The sequence below is a fragment of the Octodon degus genome, unplaced genomic scaffold, assembly GCF_000260255.1.
Source record: "Octodon degus isolate 3935 unplaced genomic scaffold, OctDeg1.0 scaffold00039, whole genome shotgun sequence".
Taxonomy (NCBI): Eukaryota; Metazoa; Chordata; class Mammalia; order Rodentia; family Octodontidae; genus Octodon; species Octodon degus.
This window is the reverse complement of record NW_004524615.1, coordinates 15,594,800-15,610,301: the sequence shown is the minus strand read 5'-3', so window position 1 is coordinate 15,610,301 and position 15,502 is coordinate 15,594,800. Positions and strand designations below refer to the sequence as shown.

The following is a 15,502-nucleotide window of genomic DNA, read 5'->3' as shown; positions in this document are numbered from 1 at the left end:
CTCCTCTCCACTCTTCTCTTCTTTTTGGTTTTTCTCTTTTCTTATTTCTCTCTCATTTCTTTTCCCTCCTGCCTTCCTTTTTTCTTTATTCTTTCCTTTCTTCTTCCTTCCTTCTTTTCTTCCTTCTTTATTTTGTTGAAGTACTTAGGGTCAAACCCAGGGTTTTATGTGCTAGGCAAGGATTATATCACTGAGCTAAACCCCAAAACCAATGCACATTTTTAAATGAACATGTTATGTTGTCAGATTATAAGTTAAAAGAATTTCAATGGTGTTATAACAAGTTGCAAATATATGTGAAATTCACAGTCATTTTTCCACAAAAATAATAATACTAGAATTTCAAGGTGAATCTACAAATCCAAGATTCAAATTCAAAACAATAAAGGAGCAAAAGTCCAGCCTCTCTGCATGCCACTTTCAGAAAATATTATCCCCATGAGAAAACTCCCACCAGAGTACTATATTCCATACTCGAGTACTTATATTTGGTGCAGTCTTCCCTGTGATGATGTTAATAATGCCTTTTTCAGCGTGATGGAAACATTTCCGAAATTTTCAAAATGATCTCCTAAAGCAGGTAAAATATCTTTAACGTAGAGCAAAATTATTCCTCTGCAACCACTACTTTTCATTCCATGTAATCATGTGTGAGAATTCCCCAAAGATTAGCAGGCTACAGCTTAAATGTATCAAAAAACAGGCAAGAAAACATGAACAGGCAGGGCTCCACTAAAATTTAAAAGCATTAACGAAAACAGCAAGTGGGCCATGAAAGAGACATCCCTTTCTGTTCCGCACTCTCAGGTAATGAGCCCTTCTAGGAGGAACTGCCTTTGAGAGTGATTTCTAAGAATTCTCCAAGTGTCACTTGAGCTGAGAGTGAATGCTCCATGGGAGGTGGTGGGTAGACATTCCACAGGAGGAAGTGAGTACTGTCAAGTGTGTGACAGAAGCATGTCTCCCAGAAGCCTGTGTGTTGGACCTACATCTCCCTGAGAGCTCTCTCTGTCACCCACAAAAACGCTAAACACTCAGGAAACACTTTGATTTCAATGAATCAAGGGAAATACATTTGCAGAAAGATATTTATTTGCCTTCATTATTTTAAAGACTCATGACAAATCAAACAATTTCACACAGCAAACTTCTATTTGATGAAGGAATTATTGAGACCCTTTTAAAAGTCCTTTGATAGGGCTGGCCAAATAGCTCAGTGGATTAAATCACCTGCCAGCAGACGCAGGGGCCCAGGGTTCAATCCCCAGGTCTGTGTGCTAGTCCTGCCCCCAGGGCAGGCTGAGACGATGAATTAGACTGGGCGTGGTGGCATGCGCCTGTAATCCCAGTACTTGGAAGGCTGTAAACAGGAGGATCACTATGAATCTGAGCTAGCAGTGAGACCCTGAATACCCTGTAGACCCTTCCCTAATATACAGAAAAATAAAGAAATAAACTTAAAAAAAACCCAAATAAATAAACTGTAAAAAGTCCTTTGATAAGCATGCTGAGAAGTGATATACTGTAACAGAAAATGCCCCCCTTGACACACACAGATACACACGGTGCTCCCCCGCCAGAATATTTCAGTTTCTTAGTTGTCTGTTCCTGTTCCAGTTCTGGTTGCTCTTGTCTCTTAGAAACAGCTGGTCACTGCAGGGCACAGCTGGTCACTGTGATGCACATTGAACAAACCAACCCCTGATTGATAAGCCCTTCTGCCTCTGTACTTCCTGCTTGATCATCCAATATGAGGCCTAGATCACCAGAGATCAGGGAATGATATTCTGAGACTGATCCCAATCAGTGCCCATTGATGTAAGTAAATCTGCCTCCAAATCCCGCGTTTCATTTCAGTGTTTCTGCTTGCTATAGCAATACATCTCTACTTTACTGCAAATAAAAATATATGTCACAGTAAGAAAGATAACTAAGGAAACGGTACAAAAATGGTTTTAGGCCTGCTCTTTCTGCAAAGGGAATTTCTTTAAGATTTTTGTTGTACTGGTGCTTTTAATTGGATTTTTAAAATGTAAAAGCTGCTGGTTCAGACTCCTTCTGATATTAATGGTTCTGAATTTCACTTGGCCTCTGTGTCTGTGAGCGGTTGCACACAGAATCGATATTTCTGTTTCTTTACCTGCACTGCTATTGCATGACCTTGAAGAAGTTTCTTATTCTTTTTAGGTCTCAGTTTACCCAGCTCTAATAAAGAGCTAAATAATGCAGGGATTTTATTTCATAAGATTTGAATAATAGATGTCTGAAAAAGCTTTTAGATTTAGGATTTGAAACCACTGTATATTCGGTGATGATAATAATAGTAGCAGCTTGGATTAACAGAGAACTTTCTTTCAAAAGCTCTAGTCATTTTTACATTGTTTTTTCATTTGTCCTTAAAAACACCTTTAAGAGGTAAGAATAATAAACATCATGTTCTTCATTATGGAGATTAAAAAAGTAAAGCAGAAGGATATGAGGGTAAGTACCAATTTTCAAAAACATTATTTAAGTTTCCAGGAATCTTTCCTGGTTTCAAAATAGTAGTGAATATTTTCTGACTGTGTGCTATATGGGAATTCAGAGACCTCCAGGAAGACTGCTTCTAAAAGTTATGTCTGATGTTTATTCATTGCTTAAATGGGATAACAAGTTAATATTGCAGTTATCATTTACTGGCCTATGGAATGTGACCTTTCCAATTATATCATGATTATTATTTGAGTGCCCAGTGCAATCAGTGAATGTAGAGGTCTATGTTGTTTCTGTCCCTTGAAACTGATTATGTCGTTAGAGTCCTGGTTAAGCATTGGTAAAGTGTGTGCAAATACCATGTTGCTTTCATGCAGCTTATTCCTATGCTGGTACACAGGGTTTTGGATGACTTCTGCTTGTAGCTGTGTGTAACTGAAAGCCAACCACTCCTCTCCTGAGAACACCCCAATTCCTGCTGCTGGATTGGAAATTGACAGGAGGAGTTAGCTAGAGCTGTACCTCATCGTCGAGGGATAAATTATTTTATGTAATTGTTAGAGCCTTGCTAAGGCCTAATGGAATGAATATGTTGTTTTCCATACCCGGGGGTACGGGTAGTCCTTGCAAATATTGTGTGCTTGGATTTAAAGTTGTGTGAGATTGTCAGTCTGTTGACAATGAGAAAAATTAATTTGAACTGCTGATAAGGAAGGAAAACATACACAATGAATTAACTTTAATAGACTGAAAAAATTAGGTTTCTCCTTACTATTTCCATGTGGGAATATGTCAGACTTCATTTAACTCAAATAACTACAGATACCAAGGACCCTGTGCTGCAGCCTGTTTGAGTATTCTGCATGGCAACTTGGTGCATCGTGGACACTGTTTGGTGAGCCTGACCTTTTAATGTAAAATGTAATGATGTGTGTCCTGAGTAGAAGGGGGGGTGGCTGGTTGTCAGCGACAAATATGATTTCATTTCCACTCATTCTCCCTGGTGGTCTTTGCCTTCCCAGTAGTGAACTGTGGAGTAAGGCCAGACCCTGACTGGGCTGGGCTTTTTTCAGATACTAAGAGTGGCTCACTTCTCTTTTGCATTTGCTCTATTTGCTTTTGTAGTTTTACAGCTAATAAGGATGTTTTCAGTCATTGTCATTATGTCCCTGGTATTTTTCTCTAACTTTAATAACTATTGCTTTGGAAAAAGGTTACAAGGATTTTAACATCTTGATCAATTTTAAAGTGAATGTGCACATTTGGGTATAATTATCATTACCATTAGGCGAGTATCTTTCCAGATGTTTCTCTAAGCAGAGAGAGTGATAAAATAAAATGGGAATAACTTTAAAATGTATTATACCATATAGATGATTTTAAGATTAACTATCCACTTGAATTTTACTTGAGGATGACAAAAGAGAATGACTCAACTGACAGGAATTGAAATTCAGGTAAATTCTTCCCAAGAAAGATTAGGACCTGAATGTGTCTGAAGTTAAGAATGAGAATTGATGAACAGTATTAAAGGTTGAAATTATAATGCTTATTATACCATCATGATTGAAATTTAGACTTTATCTATTGACTTCCTGCTATGAAAATGAAGAAATAAGCACATTTTTTCCCTTGGTACTCACCACCCACTATTTTTATTAGCTACATGATTATGTTTTACATTATTGAGGCTTATAACATTTACTCTCTTCTGGGTAATAGTAATCCCCATGGCTTCATTATTGTTATTGGATAGTTAAATTAATAGAGTGCTCAACTCAAGTCTTTCTACTCCAGGCTTCCACTTTTAGTGTTTTGGCTTTGATTTATTCCATAAGTGGCCCTATCGGTTAAACGGAAGTCAACCCTTCCCAACTGAGTAATCATTTTGAACCTTAGCTCTAAAAACTGGATTGTTCCTGCTCCTGAATTCACGGGACACAATTCTTTTATGAATATGATTATTAGCATCACTCCGTTGTTATTATTGCTGTCATTCACCTTTACTTCCCCATGTCTTCTCATACTAGCCCACGAATATTCTATATCTGTTCGATATACAGCTCATGTGTTTGATTCTTATTTGTTTTCTTTAAAAGTACATAGTGTTATTTTTATCATAAGTGACATTGTGCTAGGGACCTAGTTAAAGTGCTTCCTTTGCACTCTATATGGTATTTTTAGGTTTTATCCATGTCTCTGCATGCATAACCTAGTTTGTTACTTTCAACAATGCAAAGCAGTGATCCCTGGACAACTAATGCACAAAGAAACCGGCCCCGCATGCAGAGATGTGAGGTCCCTTTAGTTTTAGTTTATTTTCTTCACATTTTAAAAATAAGTTTCGGTATGTATTCAGGAATGCTTGGGTTATACCCGGCTTTCTGCTTCCAGCACATGTGCAGAGATGGATGCGCTTAGGTCTCTTCCTCATGGTATTGCTTGGGAACTTCTTCAGGAACTTTTACTGAAACGTTGCAGAGTCAGAAGTGTGCACATCACAGACTTGACTAATTGTCATTTTGTGCTCCAGAATTCAGGCAGCTGTGTCAACTAGATCTGTAGTGTACAAGAATTCCTGTGAGTCCACAACGCCCCAACAGCAAAAATTAGGCAGATCTGTAGATTTTTGCAACTTGATGTTTTTAATGTACTAATTTGACATTATTTTAATATGAATTTGTCTAAATAACAATGAGTTCGAGTTTGCTAGCTTTTGGTTTTCACCCTCCAATAAAGTGTCTTCTTTGTTTAAAGGCAAAAACTTAGTCTTGAGTTTTTGGTTTATGTTTGATTTTGATTTGTGGGTGCTCTACACGTAACTCCCCTGTTGGTATCGGAGACAAATCCCTATCTATCAACTTTGTGCACTTAACTTTGCAAGATTAACCTTAGCTGAACAGAATTCTTATTTGGTCAAATCTGTCAGCATTGCTTTATGTGGGTGAGTGCAGGCTCACTGAGAAGAAGGCCCCCTGCCTTATAGGCTGCAACGACCGCTGCCCACAGCACTTTGTTATTAATTGTTTTCATGCTCATATTCTGGGTTGAAATCCATGACCGCAAACACTGCTATCTAGCAATACAGTTTATTTTGAATTGCCATAAATCAGTTGACTTTAACCTACATTGTTTACTACCAAGATAACGTAGCTCAATTGATTTAAGGTGCCAACATTATCATATAAAAGGATTATCTTTAGTCTCTTTTTCTTGTTCCAGTACTATATTCATTATTATGACTTTAGAATGTTTAAAAAGTATTTCTCAGGCCAAGTATCTTCTCTTTGGTTTTCTTTCACAATGTTAAGTTAAATCTTCATGTAACTTTTTTCAAAAAGTAAAATATTTAAGATGAGTTTATTAAAATTCTTCAAAAATATAGCTAGAATTATGATAGTAATTACATTAGATTTTAGATTCATTAAGGAAGGACTGGTTAATTGTTAAAATCACATGCTCCCATCTGAGAATATGAGTTAGTATTATATCTTTTAGATTTCATTGTTTTGTTTTTGCAGTACCAGGGATTGAACTCAGGACCTTGTGCTTGCCAGGCAAGCACTTATTCTACTGAGCTGTCTCCCTCACTCTCTTTTAGATTTCTAAGTAAGTTTTAATTTTGTCTGCATAAAGGATTTCTCAATTACTTTTAATTTTCCATATGCCTTGTAAACTTACTGATCTTGTGAATTATTTCTTAATTCTTAGTTTATTTTTAAGAGATTCACTGTTGTAGAAAAATATTATTGTTCTCAAGTGGTCCTTGTATCTAGTTGCTTATGTCACAAAACATGCTTATTTCAAACCACATTAGTGGCTTGTTGATTTCATTGAATTTTCTGAATGAAGTCATTCATAAATTTTGAAAAGTTTCTTTTAATTTTATTTATTATCTATAACCTCTCACTTAATTTTATTTTTTTTATTATGTGCAGGTGTTTTTTGTTTGTTTGCTTGTTCCTTGTGATATAGTCTTGATTATAAGGAAATTTTCATAGATTCTAATGTCAGTTATTTCAAATGAGAATATCTTTCTATGACTTTAACTTCATGATTATAACATTATTATAAAAAAGCCTTCATGCCCTTGAAATTTGATAGGTTATTGCACTATTATATGGATATCTGAGTTTCTTCAGATAAATGTAAAATCAAACTTTCATTCCCCTTTTAAATACCTTTCTTTTCCCTTCCTTTATTAGATACCTATAGTACCTCTCCCTACCCTTGAAGTTCAATGACTTTCTATGATGTGTTTTGGCCTTGATCTTTTTGTGTATTTTTAAGATCTAAGGAATCAAGTTTCTTCTAGCATATCTTTTTTTTTTTTCTTTTTTTTTTTTTCTCTTTTTTTTTTTTCCTTCTGAAAACCAATCATGCTCATTCGGGATGTTTTCTTTTTCCTATCTGTGTTTATCACAATAAACTCTTACATAATTTTGTTAACTCATATTTTTTTCATGTGATTGTTCCCATGACACTGACTTTTTTAATGACTTCTACTCTTTGAAGTTATTTATATATTTTCCTTTCTACTTCTTTCCTACGCTCTGCCAACTTTTTTTATTTCTTTACATTGTCTTACATATCCTTTGAACTTTTGTGTCTCTTCCTTGCCTCTTTTCTTTCAGGCCATTGTACTGTTTACAGTTTCTTGGAGACCACAGAGAAGGATCGATACTGTGCCTCTGTCCTTTGGTTTCTCCACTGTAGTGTTCATCCCCAGCTGCCCTTGCTTATCTCCTCTTCTCCAGGATCATTTACATCATGGCACTACTGGAGCCTTTCCGATGATCAGCCTTTCCAATGAGCAGTGCTAAAAGGTTGACTGCTTACACAAGGAATGCATGCTGTGTGACGAAAGTTGGGTGACCAGAAGGAGGATCAGCCTGAAAACTCTGCTCCTCCTGTCCCATTTGGATACTTCCCTGAGATTGGGAGCTCAGGAGATGTCTGTGGCCCAGAGTAACTCTCCAGGTTGTGTCTGCTTACCACGGTCCTGTGACTCTTGGCTGTCTCTCTCCTTTCTTCTGTCTCTGCTGTTTAAATCATGGTCTTTTTAAGGAAAAGATGGTTCTTACACATTATTCTCTGGTTCATACTTCCTAGTAGAAAAGCAACTTGACAGAAATATAGTGATAAAGTATGAGCAAATTTAGCATATTCGACTTGTAGTTTTAGTTTAAGACTAAGGAGAATAGATGCTTTAATTTACACTCTTAAGTGTTTACTATGCTTTGAATCTTGAGTGTCCCCGAAGTCTTATATGACAAAGGCCTAATCCCCAGAGTAGTGCTATTGAGATGGGGCACATAGATAACAACACATAAACACATAGTTACATAACTTCATTATTGTGAAAAGTATTATGGGAACAAACCAAAGAGAAAAGACCCATTAAACTAGGTAATGAGGAAAATGGTCCCTCAGAAGCATAGCTTTGAGCAAAAGTCTGAATAGCTGGGACAAAAGGAAAAATAGAGACAAGAAAGTTTAGGAGAAAGTCTATAATTGTAGGGCACACTGAGAACTGGGGCTCTGAGTAAGAATGTTCATGAAGTATGCAGGGAAGAGCAAGGAAGGGAGTGTGGCTATAGTGAGGTGAGCAAAGGGAGCATGGGGAAAATGTGACCCAGGGTGTTCAGGAGCCCAGTTCTTAGCGTCATAAGCCATTAGGGACTTGGACTGCACTCTTAGTGGGGTGCTAAGTGTCTCTGTTACTTTTCTCTTATTGCTGGGATGAAATACACGACACCCAGAATTAGGGAAGGAAAGGTTTATTTAGCTCACAGTTTGTGGAGGTTTTTGTCCATTATCAGCTGGTTCCAAGGCAGAGCGGCACAAGGCAGAGGGCAGCAGCTCATGGAGGTGGACACAGTAAATCAGCAAGAACAAAACAAGGGGAGTGGTGGCAGCAGCAGGAGCTGCTGTAGCGCTGAGCCAGCCTCTCTCCCTTCCTTACATGGCATTCAGGCCATCCACCCCAGGCTGGGTGCAGCACTCACACCCACAATCTCAGCATTAGATCATGAGTTAATCACAAACTCTGGTAGCCTTCAACTCCATGAATGCATGAGGCATTGAGGAACCACTAGACACAAACCACAGCAGGCAGGAAGCCAGTGAGCAACCCGAGCAGGGGAGAGAGATGACGTGGTTAATTTTCAAAGCATTACTTTGGCTGCTCTGTAGGGAATAGGTTTTAGGAAGACAGGACTAAAAGAGGGCTAGGAAATAAATTAGAAGCAATTGTAGGATTCCTGCTGTCACTCTGAAGTAGGCTGAAGGACACGGAGGGGAGCAGAACTGACTGAATTTGGACTTTGTATTGAAGGTGGAACCAGCAGGATTTGGTGATAAATTCTAAATGTTTGGTGATAAGCATTTGAAAGGAGCTGATTTCAGACATTTTTGTGGGCTGATTATTGAGGCAAATAGTGCTGCCATTTACTATAGGTAGCTGCTTGAGGATTGACTATTGTTCTCCCCAAATTCTTAAATTAAGCCCTAACATGTAGTGGGAATGTTTGAAAGGCTGGGCCTTTGGGAATCTTTATGTTTACATGAGGTCATAACTGTTGGTCTTAATATAATAGCATTGGCGAGCTTGTGTAAGGGTTTGCTTCTAGATGTCCCTCCAAAGCCTCATGCACTCATAGGAGGAGGGCTTGCAGCTATAGCTGAGTCTAGTGTTTGTGGCTGACTCATGGTCCTGTGCTGGGATTAAGTGTATGAGTTCTACCCCCATTCTAGGGCAGGTAACCTGCATATAGTATAAGCGACTGCAGGAGATGTATGCTTTCTCCTTCAGTTGTGGCTTCTACTGCTTTCCACCACCATGAACAATTGTCCCTCTGCCATGTTCCACCCTGGCTTTGAGCCAGCTGATTATAGATTAAAACTTTTACAAATTGGAAAGCTAAATAAACCTTTCTTCCCTTTGACTTTGCATGTTTGGTATTTTTTTTCTCAGACATGAAAAAAAAAAAGTAACTAAGACATTGTCTCTCCACACACACACCCACTGTGTGTGACATTAAGAGACATCAGGTGAATACAGTGCGAAGGTGGCAGCCTATGAGCCCAGAGAACAGAGTGAAACTCAGCTCTCTGGTACTTAGACCTTGAATTTCTAGCCTTCCAGTTCAGAGAAATAAATTTCTGTTGGTTAAGCCACTTAGGTGGTAGTGTTTGTTACAACAGCTTGAGCAGGCTAATACAGACATCTGGAATATAATGTCTTATTTATTTTTTAGTTGCTTTGAGGAGAAGTTATTAATCAAATAATTTGACTTTGCACATATTACATTTGAAATTCTGTTAAGCATACAGAAAAGGCAGTTCAGGGAAAGCCATTTCAGGCAAGCAGCTCCGGGAAAAAAGTACTACCACTGATGAAAGTAAACTAATAGTAATTTATAATAAAAAGCCAGAATAGCGATTGAAAGTCAGAGCTACCTCAAGGCAACAATGATTATGCAGTAAAAATAGTTCCTTTTCTAAAATTGGCAAGAATTTGATCTACTTTCATGTCTACCTTCTCCTAGGAGATAAGGGGTTTATAGGTGCTGCCTCCTCTCTCCCCTCTTCTCAGACTCCACAATGAGTTTAGGAATATTAGAACATTAGTTATGAACACCAACTATTTGAAAAAGTGGATAAATAGCTAACATACAGCTCTGATAAAAAATAATATAGTTTCTTGTAATTTCTTTGGAAGAATTGAAGGGTAAATTATATTTACAGAATCAGTATGCAGCCCACCATGAGGGCCCTTTTGGCTCAGATTATGAGATTCAGGTATAATTTGGGCCTTGAATTAACAATGTCTTTAATAAAAGTAGGCTTGCAGTAGTGGCCTTGTTTCCCTTTCAGCCGAACCTCTACTGGTTCACTCTTTCCTCTGTTAGCTAAGTGCATTCATGTTTGTGCTTTATATGTGCTAGAATGTCTTTTCCCTGGTCTGGGAATTTGCAAACTTTCACTCAATCTTTTCTTTTTTTAACCTTAGATTCCACCTTCTCTATGACACTAGTCAAGATCGCTAAAGCCATAAGAGACCATTGTGCTGTGTTCTACCCCAATTCTGTGCAGAATAACATTTTAACAGGTATTCTATTACACTGATAGTAGAATACGCTATATTTTTGTCTAGGATATATTGCCACATAAAATCCAAGTGTTAACATTTAGATATATAATACTAATCACATGACCTATTTTCTTAATCTATAGATCTCATCAGTATAATCTTATCATTTATTGAGTGCTTAAGAGATAGCTGGTAATGATCTGCTAAATGATTATATTTTGAGTATTATTTTGGTTGGTCACAAACAGCAAAACATTTTCCATCTCTGGTATATTTTGTTGACATTTAAATGTTCTTAAAATTACATATCTTTGAATAAAGATTTAATTTATGTTTACAGTTTTCTATGCAAAGGATAAAATGCTAAACCTCTGATTGTTTCATCACAATTACTTGTGGTAGAAATCAAAGAACACATCTGTGCGTTTGGCACTTAATCCAATATTTGTGGACTGACAACTTATTTTTCATAGACATTAGGTATTGTCTCAGACTTGCCACACTAATTCGGTGTAACAAACTACCCCTCAAAATCTAGTGACTTGCATCAGTAAGCACTGTCTCCTACACACGGGCATATGAATTGTCTGAAGTTCAGCGATTAGCACTCAACCCATCTTGTTTCAGAGCAAGGTGAGCTTGCAGTCCATGCCACATGATTTTTAGCCTTCCAAGTTTAGTGGGATACTTGGGCCATACTCCTGTCATGGCAGTGGTGGGAAGCTTCTAATGGAGGGAGAAGCCTAGCTCAGATCGGTGTTTTATTGGTTAAAGGAAATCACATGACCAACCTGAAAACAATAAGCAGAGAAATACAGAGGCTCCCATAGGCTAGTGTCTGGGTGAGAGGGTGGCAAAGGGTGATAATAACCCAGTTTCCTACAAACTTTGAAATTTTCCTTGACACTGAGGCTTAGATAGCTGCAGGAACCCATGAACCTTTGTAAGGTTCTTTCCTCTGATCATTTTGGGTGTTCCTTAAAAGCTTCCTTGTCCTTCGTGCAGATACCATCTCCTAAATATATTTTTATTAAGATGAAATAGATTTCTATTAAAAGAGAAGCAATATGATCCAGAACATTCTGAGTATCTTTCAGTTTAAAACCAGTCAAATATTAATTAATATGTCTTTCCTGAGGTTATGGACATGACTGCAAACTAATTTGTATTCCATTTTTATGACAAGCAGTTGGAATAGAACTAGTGGATTAAACTGCTTAAAGGATGATATGCATAAAAGAAGTTTTAGTATATTTAATCTCTGTAATATATTTGGTCTATATCATATCTGAACTTAGAAATTATTTACAAAAATTCACAAAAGAATTGTATTCTGTGTACAAATTTACCACTTCTCCCACTTTTAAGGTAGTAGAAGTAAATTTCACAATTCTTTTAATTATGTCCTTGACATAAGTAGCAATTTATTTTACATGAGTAGTTAACTGTGTATGTAAGTTGCAACTGGCAGAAAGTCTAGATTAAGACAGCAATGCTTATTCAATAACGGAACTTAGAAAAAATGGGGTATACCGATGAATGTCCCTTTTGTATCTGTGTATTCAAAGTTATTAGGATAGATATATAGTTGCATTCTCTTAATGAATAGAATGATTTGTTCTAATGGTGTTTGTAAATAGGATCACAAGTCTGCATCTTGTACAGCAATTAACCACTAAGAAGAATATATGCAGTGTATTATTTGTTGAAACTGTACTTCCGATTTGATTTGAAACTGTCTCATTGCTATCTGTTTAACAATAAAACTTTGGGAAAAAAAAGACAGCAATGCTTCAGTTCTTCATGTATATTGTGTTCCTATTAAAAACAACTATTATATAAAAAGGAAATCTCTAAAGCCAATTTAAACTTGTTATTTATTACTCCCATTTTTAATGTCTCTTTCTTATTCAAAGTCATCTTACTGTTTTCCCAATTTACGAAACAGCATTGATACTAAAATCATCACACTTATTTCTAAAAAGGGACAGCTTTCTATGTTCTGCAATGTTATCCCTATCCTTTCAGGTACAAGCCTTTAGAACACATTTATTTTCATATTTGGGCTGAAATGACTCCAGAGTAGATATAGAGTTTGTGATCCAAATATGTGCATTCTATTCTACCCTTTTTTATTGGTATGTTGTCTGAAATGATAAAGCACTTGTTTAAAAGTTATTTACTTAGTGCAAGACAATGGAGCTCATTCTCTCTGGCTTTCAGAAGATGTGTTCTTAGGGATAGAGCACAGAAAAGCCTGGGAATCCAAGGGGTTTAAACCAAGTTTAGTGCTACATTTGAATTACTTTCCTAATGACTGGTGATCTCAGATCTTGTTGATGCCAACATTTTCCTAATTGCTTTATAGGAAAATTTTAATGTATATGAATAGTGTATTTCATAGTATATGAATTCTTATAGAATTGTGGTTTCTTTCAATGATCTGTCCATGATGTGACAGAAGACAGCAATTGGAGACTCGGTTCTTGGGTCTGTGCTTTGAATCAATGATTCCAAACTGAGGTGTTTTGTGCATCATCTACAGTTGGAAGGCAGAGGACCAAATGTTGGATGCTCGGGATGATGTTCCTAGTAGGGGGCATTCATTGAGTTCCAACATGTGGCTAGCAAAGAGCTGGCCACAGTAGGGTTTATAAAGATGAGTAACATATGGTCCTATGCTTTGGCAGTTTACACTGACTAGGTGTGGCAGCATTTGCTTGTCTATTTATAGGTCAGGAGGTAATTGGTATAGTGTCTGTAGCCACTCTGGAGTTAGGCAAAATGAGTACATATGCTAACTGCAGGAGACGTGATTTGTGGAGCTTTAAAGAAATTCACTGTCTTAATCTTCTTATCTATATTTTAAGTAGAATAAAAATAGTAAAAAAAAAAAAAAAAAAAAAAAAAAAAAAAAAAAAAAAAAAAAAAAAAAAAAAAAAAAAAAAAGAAAAAGAAAAAAAAAAGAAAGAAAGAAAAGAAAATAAGAAGAAGTGATGCAAAATTTTACTAAACAAAATGATGAGAATCCAACTCAACCATGGTTGTTACATTTGCATTTTGTCTTCAATTTAGTTGTTCAGATTATCAGATATAAGCATGCAAAATTAGTCCAAAAATTTCAAAAGAAGAAAAAAATTAAGCATTAACTATTCCTTTTCTTAGACCAGTAGAAGTCAACAGTACAATTATCCAAGCTACCCTGTGTATGTACATATATATTTCTTTTTCCCTTTCTTCTTTCTTTATTTTTTCCTTTCCCTCACCCAAGTTCCCTGTGAACATTTTCTTTCCCTTTCACAGTATCTATTGTACCTTTTGGATTTTATTTGCTCTTTCAGGTTCTTACACTAGGGAGACAATACAATGTTTACATATATTGTTCTGATTTATTTCAGTTACGAGTATGATCTCTAGTTGCATTCATTTATCTATAAAAGCTTATAAAGCAGGAAAAATAATATCTCATCACATAAAATTTTTCTGAAAAATGAAATTCTGTTATCAGCTGCATTTTGCCCGATTATACGTGTGTAAATGCCAATCTTGATTTAGAACATTTAAATATTTATTTTTACTTTTCCTAGTGAAAACTGAAGGATTATTTTATTTTCCTCAGTCTCCCTTTTCTGTCTTCCAGTTGTTTTATTATTATATTTAGTGATTATTTTGATTACCTTTTAGTTATCTCTTTGAATATTTATGTTTCATCATGTTTAGGTGAAATTTCATCATTCCTCACTATAAAAATTGAGGAAACATCATTCTTTTCTTCTGAGTCTCAGATTTTGTCATTTTTATATCATCAGGATTTACAGATTTTACTTGTATTCTAAAACTGTACTAGAAATACTTTGTATGTCAGAAAACTCGAAAACTATTCTAAAAGTTAAAAACAAAAACTACTTTAAAAAGCATCTATATTATGACACAGATGCAGCCCACTAAAGGATCAAATCGGACTTGATTTTGCCAAAATACAGAGGTTGCTATTGGTTATCTTATCATTCCTAGGAGACAATATTCCAGCCTTCAGGATTAAATACACCTTTGTTTTATGGACCACATTAAGTGTTCAAGAGCACACTGCAGTTCATTCAATTTCTTATGACTTCTTGACTGAAGTATTTATTTTTAATTTGATTATTTGAAATTACTTTTTAAAATACACCCGATCATATTATTCTGGTTAGTGACTCCAGTGAGAGAGTGTTCTCCTCAATCTCCTTTGCATCTTATGATGTTCGTCCTGTTGCTTGCTAGGCCCAAGGTGGGACTCTGTCTGGGGAGCTCAGTCATTCAGGGGGCCATTCTCCCTAATACCTGAGAAATGGCTCCTGGTAGTATTTTTTTTTATATTTTTTTGGGGAGGGATAGTTTACTTTGCTCTTTTTCAAAGGGTATCTCTGAGCACCTACTCTGTATCAGATATGGCTGTAGCACATATACACTATGGATAAAAAGATGAAAACTTGTCTTTATGAAAATTGCATTCAGTGTCACCCAGGGCCCTGGAGGATACCACACTGTTTTGTAGGTAGCCTCCTCTCTGTCTCCTCCTCCCTGCCCTTCCCAGTCCCTCCCACCTGCTGCTGCCCTGCCAGGGCCACCACCCACCTCGACCCACCAGGTTGCCTGGTGATCTATTTGTTTCCTTTTGTGTTCCATTTTCTGCTTTGCTCATTTTCCTTTGCAGTTTTCTGTAGCTAGTAGCACCCAGGTGTTCGGGTGTAAACTGCCCTTCCCCCTGGGAAACTTGGGTTCTTTTGTTTGTTTTTTTTTGTTTTTTGTTTTTCAGTTGTTTTCCCCCCTTCCTTTGCTTTATCCCCCTTTTTAAGTGGAGGGAATGGGAGGAAGTTGGAACAGGGTGGATGGAGGTGGATTTTGCTTATTTATTTAGCTCATTTCCAGGGAAAGGCAATTTATAAAAAATAC

The 15,502-nt window shown here is 36.7% G+C and overlaps 1 protein-coding gene across 1 annotated transcript in view; it reads left to right on the top strand.

Moving 5' to 3' along the window:
* Positions 1–15,502, top strand: part of Hs6st3 (heparan sulfate 6-O-sulfotransferase 3) — a 798,794-nt gene that overhangs the window by 466,922 nt on the left and 316,370 nt on the right. The gene's annotated exons all lie outside the window — the stretch shown is intronic.